The 12,474-nt window shown below is 41.8% G+C and overlaps 1 protein-coding gene across 1 annotated transcript in view; it reads right to left on the bottom strand.

Moving 5' to 3' along the window:
- MMD (monocyte to macrophage differentiation associated) overlaps positions 1 to 12,474 on the bottom strand; it is a 151,466-nt gene that overhangs the window by 136,791 nt on the left and 2,201 nt on the right. Inside the window, exon 2 of the mRNA XM_035026789.1 lies at positions 1,133 to 1,218. The gene's annotated coding sequence lies outside the window, so the exon portion shown is untranslated. The remainder of the gene's footprint in view (positions 1 to 1,132; positions 1,219 to 12,474) is intronic.

Genomic DNA, 12,474 nt, shown 5'->3' with positions numbered 1-12,474 from the left:
TCTCTGTCAAATAAATAAAATCTTTAAAAAAAAATAAAAGTAAAAAAAATAAAACAGAATACCAATTTATTAAGGCACAGTGAAAAATACAACTGTCACAAGGATGGAAGGGCTTGTGCTGGAACCACCATAGCTTTTTCTCCCCAGATCTACAGAGTCCATTTATAATCAGAAAGTTTCTTGGTGAGCACAGAATCTCAGCAAGGGGAGCTGTCCGGTGCACCTGTAAGTCACATGCATTGATCCCCAACCACAGCCAGATTTTAAAAGGTAGCATTGTGTACTCCTGAATTCATTTTTCTGTCCACTCTGAACTCTAGATGCTTGACTTCTATAGTAAGCAGATGTCTGTACAGCACAGTTTTCCTATAGCAATATTTAGGGAGTTCTTTGATGATTTTAAATAGAAGACACAAAGATTTCCTAACATTGACTCTGAAATGAGAACGACATACGTTTTGGTCCACACTAAATTACACTGAAACATGGGGCAACGGTTGTATCGAATGGCGTTTTTCAGATCCGCTCCAGATCTCTCTGTGCAACAATGATAACCCTTAACTATGGTGGTTGATTCAATCTGGCCTCCTCTCTTCTTGCCTTGTCCCAGTTCTGCTGATTCCCTCCGTGGTGTCCCAGAATATTTGGTTCAAGGCTATTGTTTTTGGTTCGGTATCTTATTACTACTATCTGCAGAGAGTTGAGTGTTCTTTTTTTTTTGTTTTTTGTTTTTGTTTTTGTCTTTGTCTTTGTATTTATCAGTGCTTAAAGTTCATTTCAAGTCCAGAGTTGTGGAGGTTTTGCTTCCTTCCAATGTGTTGGGTGAAATGCTGGCTCCCTGTTTTGCTTAATTAACCCCAGGGATGGTGGCTTTATTCACACTGCGGCCAGCGTCTTTGGAGTATCTGTTCTGATCTTTAAGGAACTTTCCTCTTGTGCCATCTAGTGGCCAAGGCAGAGGCTGCTAATGAAAGTAGAAAGTTGGCAAAAAGCAAACTGGGACAGATATTTCTAGTCATCAGGAGAGGGTGACATAGGTAATGATATCAAGTTACATTTCAGAAAAACTCCTTGAGGTCACCAGGACATACTTATTCCTTCGTTCATTTACAAATATCTATTGGGCACTTACCACGTGCTGGCTGGGTGCTAGGTGCTTTGGAGCTTGGTAATGTGATCAATATTGAAAGGACACTACATGACCAATGTTAGAGAACCCTAAAGAAAAGAAAAGAAAAGAAAAGAGGAATTATCAACTCCATTTTAGGAGCGAGGAAAGAGGCGAGGGAATTCTAACAAGTTCATTCTCTTTCTTCTTCTCATCCTTCTGTCTTTCTTTCCTACTGCCTAAAATATAAATCAAGTTTGTACATAGAATACCCCATGCTATGTGCCATGGGGCATTTGAAAGCCAATCAGATAGGGATTCCATGGGTTCTCAGTTGTGTACACATTTATTTACAGGATAGTCCATTTTGTCTGCTGACCTGGAACATCACTTAATAATGCCAGATAGGGGCAGCTGTGTGGTTCAGTCGGTCAAGCGTCTGCCTTCTGCTCAGGTCATGATGTCAGGGTCGTGGGGTGGAGCCCCGCATCAGGCTCTCCAGTCAGCGGCAGGTTTGCTTCTCCCTCTCTCTCTGTGATCTCTCTCTCTCTCTCTCTCAAAAATAAATAAATAAATAAATAAATCTTTAAAAAAATATTTGCAGATAAATATGTGTAAACGCATTTCCAGGCAACTATAGCTTATTCCATAAAACACCGAAATATTTGGGTATTTTAACTATTCTGGATAGGAATTTATTTCTGATATCACACAGTGTATTGCTTCCTCAATAAAATGCAGCATCCCAAAAGTCTCAGTGCAGTTTTAAGTTTTAATAGCTTTGGAGGTAAAAATGTCACACACTTATTAAAAAAAAGTCATTGGGAGTTTAATTATGTTACTGTTGAGGCCGTTGAGGCTCAGGGAAGTGACGTGCTTAAGGCCAGATGGTAAATGCTGGAAATAAGACTCGAAACAAAGTTCTTTGGATTCTAATCTAGTGCTTTTTTCCACTGAAGCTCTTGACTGGATGGAGTGGAAATGACAGAGATCTAGATGCCACAGATGCTAGAAAAGTGAGAATGACAACAATAATGAACCAAAGTGCAGCCCTCTATATTGTGAAAATTCTACTTAACCTAACCATTTGCAGACAGGGTGCCTGGGTGGCTCAGTCGGTTAAGTGTCTGCCTTTGGCTCAGGTTGTGATCCCAGGGTCCTGGGTTCTCTGCTCAGTGGGGAGCCTGCTTTTCCCTCTCCCTCTGCCTGCAGCACCCCCTGCTTGTTCTCTCTCTCTCTGTCAAATAAATAAATAAAATATTAAAAACCCCAAAGCAAAAAAACCCAAACAAAACAAAACAAAAAACATTTACACTAACAAAACATAACTGTACTCATAAGCCACTCCCCTTCTCAACTTCCCAGTTGGAACCTACTGAACGGCTCATCTGGGAGCCTCTGGAGAAATGCTCCCACATTTTATCACAGAGAAACTTCCATATCTATTTTTCCACCTGTACTGGGTTGAATACAGTGTCCCTCCAGATTCATATACACTTGGAAACTCAGAAGGTGACCTTATTTGGAAATAGGCTCTTTGCAGATATAATGACTTGAGTTAAGATGAGGTCACAGTGGATTGGGCTGGACTTTCAAGTCAATGACTGATGTTTTTTTTTTGTTTTTTTTAAAGATTTTATTTATTTATTTATTTGAGAGAGAGAGAGAGAGAAACAGCATGAGAGGGGATAGGGTCAGAGGGAGAAGCAGGCTCCCCGCCGAGCCGGGAGCCCGATGTGGGACTCCATCCCAGGACTCCAGGATCATGACCTGAGCCGAAGGCAGTCGCTTAACCAACTGAGCCACCCAGGCGCCCAATGACTGATGTTCTTATAAGAAGGCCACGTGAAGACACGGAGACACACGCAGAGAAGAATGCCATGAGGAGATGGTGACGGAGATTGGAGTGAGGTGTCTAGAAGCCAAGGGTGCCATGGCTTGCTGGCAACCACTAGAAGCTTAGAGAGAGGCAAGGGGCAGATTCCCCCTCCAAAACTCTAGAAGGAACCAAACCCGTTGACACCTTGATTCAGACTTCTAATCTCCCCAACTGTGAGAGAATAAATTTCTGTTGCTTTGTGACCCAGTTTGTGGTGTTTTGTTACAACAGTCCTCGGAAACCAATACATGATCTCTCTAATGCTTAGATAAAACCAAGGTTGGCTTGGAGAAAACTGTGAGATATACAAAGCTCTTTTGGCACTTGCCCCTTCTAGCCCTGAGTTAGGTTTCTAGCTGCTTCTTCTGGGGTATGGCTCCATGAATAAAATGCCCAAGATGAAAGAAAATTTTTGTATGTGAAATTTGCTTCCATAAAAAATAAACACAAGACCTTCAGTTTAAAATAGCAACTGGCTGGCAGTTCCTGATGTAGCCTTTTATATCTTCCCAGTAAAATTCCTTGGAAGACACAGAAAAATAGAAAAAAACCTACAAAAGAAATGAAAAACAGTGTGGCAGGGGATAATATTTTTAAGATGTTAAGGCATTGCTTCTCCCCTCTCCTCCTCCCAAGAATTATTTAAACCCATTTCTCTTCTTCTTCATCATCATCCAGAATTTCTAAAGGTAGTGACTCTCAGGAGAGATACAGCATGGAAGAGTCAAATTCATCATCTTGAGCTTCTTTGTAGACTTCATAAATTTATACCAGAGTCCATAGACCTAGAGACAGGCATTGTGGGGAGAGCAAAGGCCATTTTTAAAATTATAAAATATTGGCTTTGTGCATCAAGAGACCAAGAGCACAGAATTTATACCACAGGCCAAAATATAGCAAAGACAAAGTGAAGAATGTGAGCAACTTTCCTACTCTGAAGGCAATAAAAGTTGAAAGAGGGATTCCAAGGGGAAGCAACAAGAACCTAGATGTTTGTGTACTCCTATGAAGGCCCTTTCCTTCCCGCATATACTTCTATTGGTGGAGAGACTATAGAATCACCCAGACGGACACTCCAAAGCAAAAAGTGTTGGGCTTTGATTCCAGAGTATATCTCTGGGAAATTGTCAGGTTCTTGGAGAAGCCCCATGCCCTATATAACACTGAGCAGCAATGGGCTGGAATTGTAGAGAATAATTTCCAAGAACGGTGGCTAACTGGATGAACCAGGGCCACCTTACAACTGAAGTCATGCCGAGAGGGTACAGGGAAAATAGCCAAGAGTTTCTGAGACTCCAAAATGGGATTGAGATGGAAGAGTTGAGAGATGTCTGATTGAAAAGGGCTCATATTTCTACCAAGGGCATAGACTTAGCAGATCTGACAATTGCAGGACAAGGAGATTTGGACATGAGCAATGATATGGCTGGTACAGAGTCTGATGCTCAAGGCCAGATGAGATAGGCCATATCTCAGTGAGGAACATTGAAGACAAATGATAATGTGTAGACTACATGTTCCTTCGCCAAAGCTGGGACCTAAGACCCCACAAATTTAGATGATTCCCAGAAAGAAGAAAACAGAAAGAAGGGGAAAAAGAAGAACCTAGCATTTGAAAAAGTATTTACTTCCCAAAAAATGAAGCTTTAAACAAGAAAATAGTTGATTTGCTTTTAATGACAAGATTGAATTTTCACCATTGGAAGACACAGGGACTTCTGAACTAATGTATTTTAGTTATAGAGAAGTGAAGGGAAATAGGATTTTATATTTGAGTCATGCCTGGAAGTTATACAGCCATTAAAATAAGGCTGAAAGACAGCCTAATACCAGAATTTGATAAGACTGTTGACTATAAGGTAGATGGAGCTGGATTGAGAACTATTTGAACAGTTTTCACTGCAGGGCATAATTAGGGCTTACGTTATGAAACAGAGAATATTTAAGGATAGTTGGACATTTCTCCACCTAATTCCACCATCCGCTTCCGTATCATAGACCGAGGATCCATATAACTTCATTGCTATTCTCCTATGACTAGTCACAATCTCCACCCCATCCTCAGCATCTTCAATCCAAGAGAAGTGAGTAGAGAAGGAAGGGGAATGGTGGTGGTGCCTTTACATATGGGCAGTTATTCCCCACAAGTAAAAGATAAAGGTGTCCGGTGTGATGATTTGATATATGTTATATGTCAGTTATATCTCAATAAAGCTGGGGGGGGAGAATAAAATAAAATAAAATATTTTTTTAAAAAAGATTTTATTATTTATTTGACAGGGAGAGATACAGCGAGAGAGGGAACACAAGCAGCAAGAGAGGGAACACAAGCAGGGGGAGCGGGAGAGGGAGAAGCAGGCTTCCCGTGGAGCAGGGAGCCCGATGCGGGGCTTGATCCCAGGACCGTGGGATCATGACCTGAGCCAAAGGCAGATGCTTAATGACTGAGCCACCCAGGCGCCCCAAGAAAATATTTTTTTTGAATAAAGGTAGCACCAGTGGTGGGTATTAAGGAGGACACGTACTGCATGGAGCACTGGGTGTTATACGAAAACAATGAATCATGGATCACTACATCAAAAACTAATGATGTATTGTATGGTGACTAACATAATATAATAAAATTAAATTAAATTAAAAAAAATAAAGGGAGCAAAAAGACAAGAGAAACCCCAAAAGAAGGCACAGTGGGCAGGAGAAAATTCCATCTTATCAATAAAACTGTACCAGATGAATGCATGCAGGATCAGATCACACAGGGCTTGGGAAGCTATGTTAAAGAATTTGAATTTTATTCTAATTGCCACAGGAAGCTTCTAGAGAAATTTAAATAGAGTGTCAGTGATCACACTTAATCTTGAAGAAACTATGACTGATGTGCAGGGAATGAATTATAGAAAGACAAGAGTGGGAGCAGAGAGATCAGTCAAAGGGTCCACTGTAATGTTGTAGGTCAGATGTGGTGGCATGGACAAGGCTGTTGCTGAAGATGCTAGGGAGTGGCTTGGATTTGAGAAATATATATCGTACTTGTTTAGGATTGGGTGTAAGGGATAAGAGAAAAAGGGGATTTGGGCGTGAGCAAGTGGGCATATTTAGTGACGTGGATGAGTGGTTTAGGGAATGGATCTTGGGTTCTCCTTAGGATTAGCTAAATCTGAGGGCGTGGCTAGATATCTGAGTCTGGATTAGTGGGAAGAATGGTGTTGCAGATACAGATTTTAGAGTTGATAGATGGGTAGTATTACAGTCATGGAATTGGACAAGATGACATTGGGTGAAAGTGTAGATAGGGAAGAGAAGAGGATGAGAGGGTATTCCAACATTGTGAGGTTGAGCAGGAAAAAAAGGAGCTAAGAAATGAGACAGAAAAGGCGTGGCAGTGAGGAAAAGGAGTGGCAGTGAGGAAAACCAAGGAGTGGCAGTGATGGTCTCAAGGAAATCTAGGGAAAAGTGGATTTTAAAAAGAAAGTGGTAGGTGAGCCCAGTGATGGGTATTAAGGAGGGCACATATTGCATGGAGCACTGGGTGTTATACGCAAACAATGAATCATGGATCACTACATCAAAAACTAATGATGTACTGTATGGTGACTAACATAAAAAGGGGGGAATAAAAAAGGCAATTGATGAATAACTGAACTCTACATCTGAAACTAATGATATACTACATGTTAATTAATTAAAATAAAATAAGATAAAAAATAGAAAAATAAAAAAGTGGCCAACTGAGTTAAATGCTGCTAAGGGATGGGTAACATGAGAATAGAGAACTGGCCATTCGTTTTGAGACCTTGATGAAAACTAAAGGAGTTTTCATGGAGCAGGTAAGGTAAGGAATGAGATCCAAAAAAAGTAGGTTGAGAAAAGAATAGAAGCTAAGTAAGTAGAGAGTGTAAGCAAAGATAATTTTGAAGAGTTTGGCTGTGAAAGATTGCACACAAATGGGAAGTAGCTGGAGGGCAGTATGAGAGTAAAAGGCAAGGTGTTTTTGTTTTTGTTTTGTTTTTTAAAGATTTTATTTATTTATTTGAGAGAGAGAGAGAGAATGAGAGCGAGCACATGAGAGGGGGGAGGGTCAGAGGGAGAAGCAGACCCCCCACCGAGCAGGGAGCCGGATGCGGGACTCGATCCCGGGACTCCAGGATCATGACCTAAGCCGAAGGCAGTCGCTTAACCAACTGAGCCACCCAGGTGCCCAAGGTGTTTTTGTTTTTTATATGAATGATATTATAGCATGTAGGGGGGCCAATGGGAACAATCCAGTTGTGAAAGGGGAATTGATAACACAGGAGAAAAGGGAAAATTATAGGAGAAATTTTCTTGAGCAGGGATGAGATTCAGAGTAAACACTGAAGGATGGGTCCTAGCTAGGAGCAGGGACAATTCTTCCATTATATCAAGAAAGGAGAACAATTAAATGAGCTTAAAGTGGTCTTACTGGAGGGAAAAGGAGGTTTGTTTTATCTGATTTTTTGTTTTTAGTTTTTTGTTTCCATGCACGAATGAGTCAAAGTCATTAGCAGAGATTGAGTGAGGGAACTGTGTGGTATATGAAAAATGAAGAGAAGTTTTGAAATATTGATTTGGGGGAAAGAGAAAACAGATATCCTAGAAAAGTAAGGTAGGAGTGCCGGGCACTATTGATTTCCCTTTTGAGATTTGTTGTCATGAATTTAAAGTGAATTTAAACTTGGCTCCAAGTTGGTAGATAGTTTGGCTAGGCAGATTGGAGGTTTAATCAAGTGAACAAAATGCAGGGTAGGGCCAATAGGGTGTTAGGAAGCAAATGGGGGTGCCTGGGTGGCTCAGTTGGTTAAGCGACTGCCTTCGGCTCAGGTCATGATCCTGGAGTCCCTGGATCAAGTCCCGCATCGGGCTCCCTGCTCGGCGAGGAGCCTGCTTCTTCTTCTGACCCTCCCCCCTCTCATGTGCTCTCTCTCTCATTCTCTCTCTGTCAAATAAATAAATAAAATCTTAAAAAAAAAAAAAAAAAGGAAGCAAATGGTTCTAATAATAGATCAGAACTTCCAAGCTGGAATGAGGACATGTGGTGTGTGTGTGTGGTGTGTGTGTGTGTGTGTGTGTGTGTGATAAATGGTAGGGTCAGTGCAGTGATGATCCCTTTGTAGTCGAAAGAGTTGGAGTAGAGAGTTGTGTACTAGGAGGATTGAAGGTGGGCATGATTGAAATTGAGATTTGGGAGGGGACATAGTGATGGTGATGACAAGATTTAGGGAGAATCATGAGAGTGTATAGAGCAAAAGATGAGGGACGGGCATATCTTTTCAGTTGGGGTAGGCAAAAATCTGCAGAGACAGACTTTGTTGAAATTTGTTGAAATTGCCAAGAAGCATGAAAGACTAAGAGTGAAAAGAATGATGTGAGCAGACCCTTCAATGAGACAGGAGTGGTCAGGCGGTTGCTAGATCAGGTAAAAGCAAGAGGTGTCTTGTGGTCAAGTCTGATGACATACCCTTCACAAGTGTAAGCCCACCAACTCAGTGATGGAGCAAGGGGAAAAATATGTTAAGAAGTAGCAATTCAAGGTAACAAATCACCTATCTATTTAGTTTTCTGGGACTGTTGTAACAAATTAACACAAACTTTGTGGCTTGCAACAACAGAAATTTATTGTCTTATAGCTCTAGAGGTCAGAAGTCCAAAGTCAGTATCACTGAGCCAAAATCAAGGTGTTGGAAAGGCTGCGCTGTGCCCAGAGTCTAGGGCTGCCCAGAGAGTCTAAGGGAGAATCTGTTGTCTCTTTCACCTTTTTGGAAACTACCGGCATTCCCTAGCTTGTGGTCACATCGCTCCAATCTCTAAAGCTAGCATCGTCAATTCTGTCTCTGCTTTATCTTCATGTTGCCTTCTCTCTGTGTGTAAAATCTCTTTTTGCCTTACATGCAATTGCATTTTGAGCCCATCCAGGTAATCCAGGATAATCTCCTCATCTCAGGATCCTGAATTTAATGATGTCTGCAAAAATTGACATATGAGCTAACATTCACAGGTTCCAAAGATTGGGATATGGTTATCTTCTTGGAAGGTCATTTTTAAGCCTACCACACGGAGTATGGAAAAAGAAAATCAGCTTTTGTTTGAAGAGGCTGATGGGGAATCGATATCTTCAGGGATGGTCCATTTTCAATAAAATAATACTGGTAATAGTAATTGTAATAATAATTTTTACTTAATAAAAATGATCTTGATCTAAAAGCTCAGGCTATATGAACAAAAATCAGGAAAGGAAAAGATGAGCAGAGCTATGCTAAACTCATCTTAAATAAGAAAAACTCAAAAGATATCACTTCTTAACTTCAGCAATTAGAGAGAAAAGGATTTTGTAGCTTGCTTTTTAAAGTATTGAAAAGAACCTTATGAAAAACTAATTGCACCATGGTAGTCACCCCATTTTAGGGATAGCAAATTTTATCACTTCCCTGCTCTGCCTTCTTTTCTTCTGCTCTCTTTCCCTTTTCTGGTTAGAAATGTTTCACACCCATGATGACATTCTATATTTCCTTATCTGAATATTATACCATCTGGATGCATTCTGCATTCCTTTTGGCTTGGGACTTTTTATAACCTGTGATTAGGGTATGGATGGTTAAAGATGCCTACTTTATCCAATTTCCTATGTAGGGTTTATGTAATGTTAATGTTCATTTATTCTGATATGTACATTGGCCTTGGGAAGACGTGCATCGTTTTAAGATGTATTTTTGGCTCCAAGATACAGATAATGCTCAGATGCAAGAAAACTTTGACAATGCTAATTGTCAGGATGCCAATAGCAACCGAGAGGGAAATATGAACACCAGATGGAATAACAGAAAATCCTGGTGGTTCTACATTCGAAATATTTCAAGAGTCTAAACCTTTCTTACCACCTTCACTGCTTTCACTTTGCATCAAGCTGCGGTTACCTTCTGACTTGACTATTGCCGTTAGTCTGCTTGCTCATGGTTCTCCAGGGCCCCACCCAGTCTATTACCAACACAATAACCTGAGTGAGCCTTTAAAAACATGAGTCAGATCATGTTACTCCTTTGCTCAAAACCTTCTAATGATTTCCCATTTCACTCCAGCAAAAGCCAACATGCAAGGTGGCCTAAGGTACTTCCTTCCACTTGTTTCCAGCCTCTTTCCCCCCACCTGCTCTACGCCAGCCACTTTCGTGTTCCTTGGACCCTCCAAGCCACTCCTACCTCAGGACCTTAGCACTTGATTTTCTATCTGCCTGAAACGTTCCTCCTCCAATTACCTGCACAGCTTGTTCCCTGAATTCCTCAGGTCATTGCGAAAACTTGGCCTTTAGCAGAGAGGCTTTCGGTGACCACTCCTTATAAAGGAGTCCTCCTCCCCGCCCAAAGAACTCCCTTTCTTCCTTATTTGGCTTCTTTATTCTCCACAGCCCATGTTCCCATCTGACACACCCTAAGTGTTAGATGTGTCACCCCCCTACTAGGAGGCAAGTTTCACAAGGGCAGAAAGTTTGTTTCAGGCACCGCTGCATCCTAACTGACTGCCCAGAGCACGGCCCAGTGGAAGCAGTGAGTATGTATCTGGATGAGTGAGCCATTTACAAATACACATCCTGCCTTGATAAAGTCTCAAACTGTTTATTATGAGATTGATGGTCATGAGAAGAAACCTCCTTGACAGGGGATTGGAGAAAATACAATGAGGAGAAAGGACCTAATATATATAGGGGATATATATTAAATATATTAAAAATATCCAGGTATAGGCTATCCATCTACAGGCTGAATTGTGTCCCTCCCAAATTCATATGTTGAAGGCCCTAGTCCTCAGTACCTTAGAACGTGACCGTATTTGGAGATGGGGCCTTTAAAGAAGGGATTCAACTAAAACAAGGCCATTAGGGTGGCCCTAATCTAATCTGATTGGGGTCCTTGTATAGGAGGAGATTTGGATACATAGGGAGACGCCAGGGATGTGCACACACAGAGGAAAGGCCATGCGAAGACACGACAAGGAGGTGGCTATGTGCAAGCCAAAGAGAGAGACCTCAGGACAAACCCAACCTGCCAGTACCTTGATCTGGGAATGCTAGCCTCTAGAATCATGAGAAACATGTTTTGTTGTTGTTGAAGACACCCACTCTGTGGTATTTTGTTATGCACTCCTAACAAACTAATACGCCTAGTTTCAGGGGAAAATCATATTTTGAGTTGGTCTTTCAAGTGCCTAGGTCTATTTATATGAAGTCAAATGGGAAACATGAATCCATTAAAGGTGTCTAAGGGTCCAGTGATTCCAGAAAGTTTATTATTACCAAGAGAGAATGGTGTTATGTTACTAGAAGTGATAGTATAAAGCTAGATGGACTTCAACCCTGAAATGATGAAGGACCCTGAAGAGGCAGGGACCACTGTCCCTGGCATCACCACAGTAACTGTCGCTGACTGAGGGCTTGCTCCGTGCCAGGCTCTCTTCTGACTGCCTTATGTGCACCGAGCCAGCCATTCCTTACGGTAGCTCTGTGAAGGTGTATCACCTCATTTTACAGGTGTGAAAATGGAGGCACAGAGGGTGAGAAAGTTGCCCAAGGTGAGAGGTTTTAGGTGGCAGAGCCCAGGTTTGAATCTAAGCAGTGGCTCTGGAGCCTGTTCTTTTAATTCCTGCACCTTTCCCCCTTTTATAGATCTTCTCCTATCTATGGAAGGATTTCTCTGCACATTTAGATTTCCTAGCCTCTGGCCTCCAAGGATAAGTTCTTAGCTTAGCCTTTTGAAAATATCCAGAGGGTTGATATAACTTATGGAAAACTTTTAGATGAGTGACAAAACCAGACATTTCTGTTAAGATGGCAGGTTGGAGGGATACACAGTTTGCCCAGTTAAGATATCTCTCTCTCTCATTTTTGGCCTCTTTTATTCATCATATTTCTTTGAGTGCCAGTCCGATGTCAAGAGCTGCCTTCCATTAGGCATTTTAAAAAAATATTTTATTTATTCATTTGAGAGAGAGAGAGAAAGCACGAGTGAGTGCACAAGCAGGGGGAGCTGCAGAGGGAGGGGGAGAAGCAGGCTCCCCACTGAGCACAGAGCCCAGCATGGGATTCTATCCGAGGACCCTGGAATCATGACCTGAGCCGAAGGCTGATGCTTAACCAACTGAGCCACCCAGGCGCCTCCCATTAGACATTTTTTAAAAGATTTTATTTTTAAGCAGTATCTACACCCAGTACAGGGCTTGAACTCACAACCCTGAGATCAAGAGTCACACGCTCCACCAGCCAGGACCATTGGGCATTTTTAAGACATTGCACCCTTTAATCTTCCAGCTCGGTGAGACTCAACCCTGGTTCCAGCCTTGGAAGGACCTTGAGAATGTCCTGTCCCCTCTCTCCCTCTGCTGCTCCCTCTTTCTGTCCTTTCTTCCTATCACTTAGTTGTTGAGTCTCCGGCGGGCAGCCAAATCCTGGGTTGGTCTCATTCTTCGCTCAGTGGAGGCAGCT

Source organism: Mirounga leonina, unplaced genomic scaffold, assembly GCF_011800145.1.
Source record: "Mirounga leonina isolate KUSES-001 unplaced genomic scaffold, KU_Mleo_1.0 Mir_200, whole genome shotgun sequence".
Classification (NCBI taxonomy): domain Eukaryota; kingdom Metazoa; phylum Chordata; class Mammalia; order Carnivora; family Phocidae; genus Mirounga; species Mirounga leonina.
Note: the sequence above shows the minus strand (reverse complement) of the source record. Positions and strands in the feature narration are given on the sequence as shown.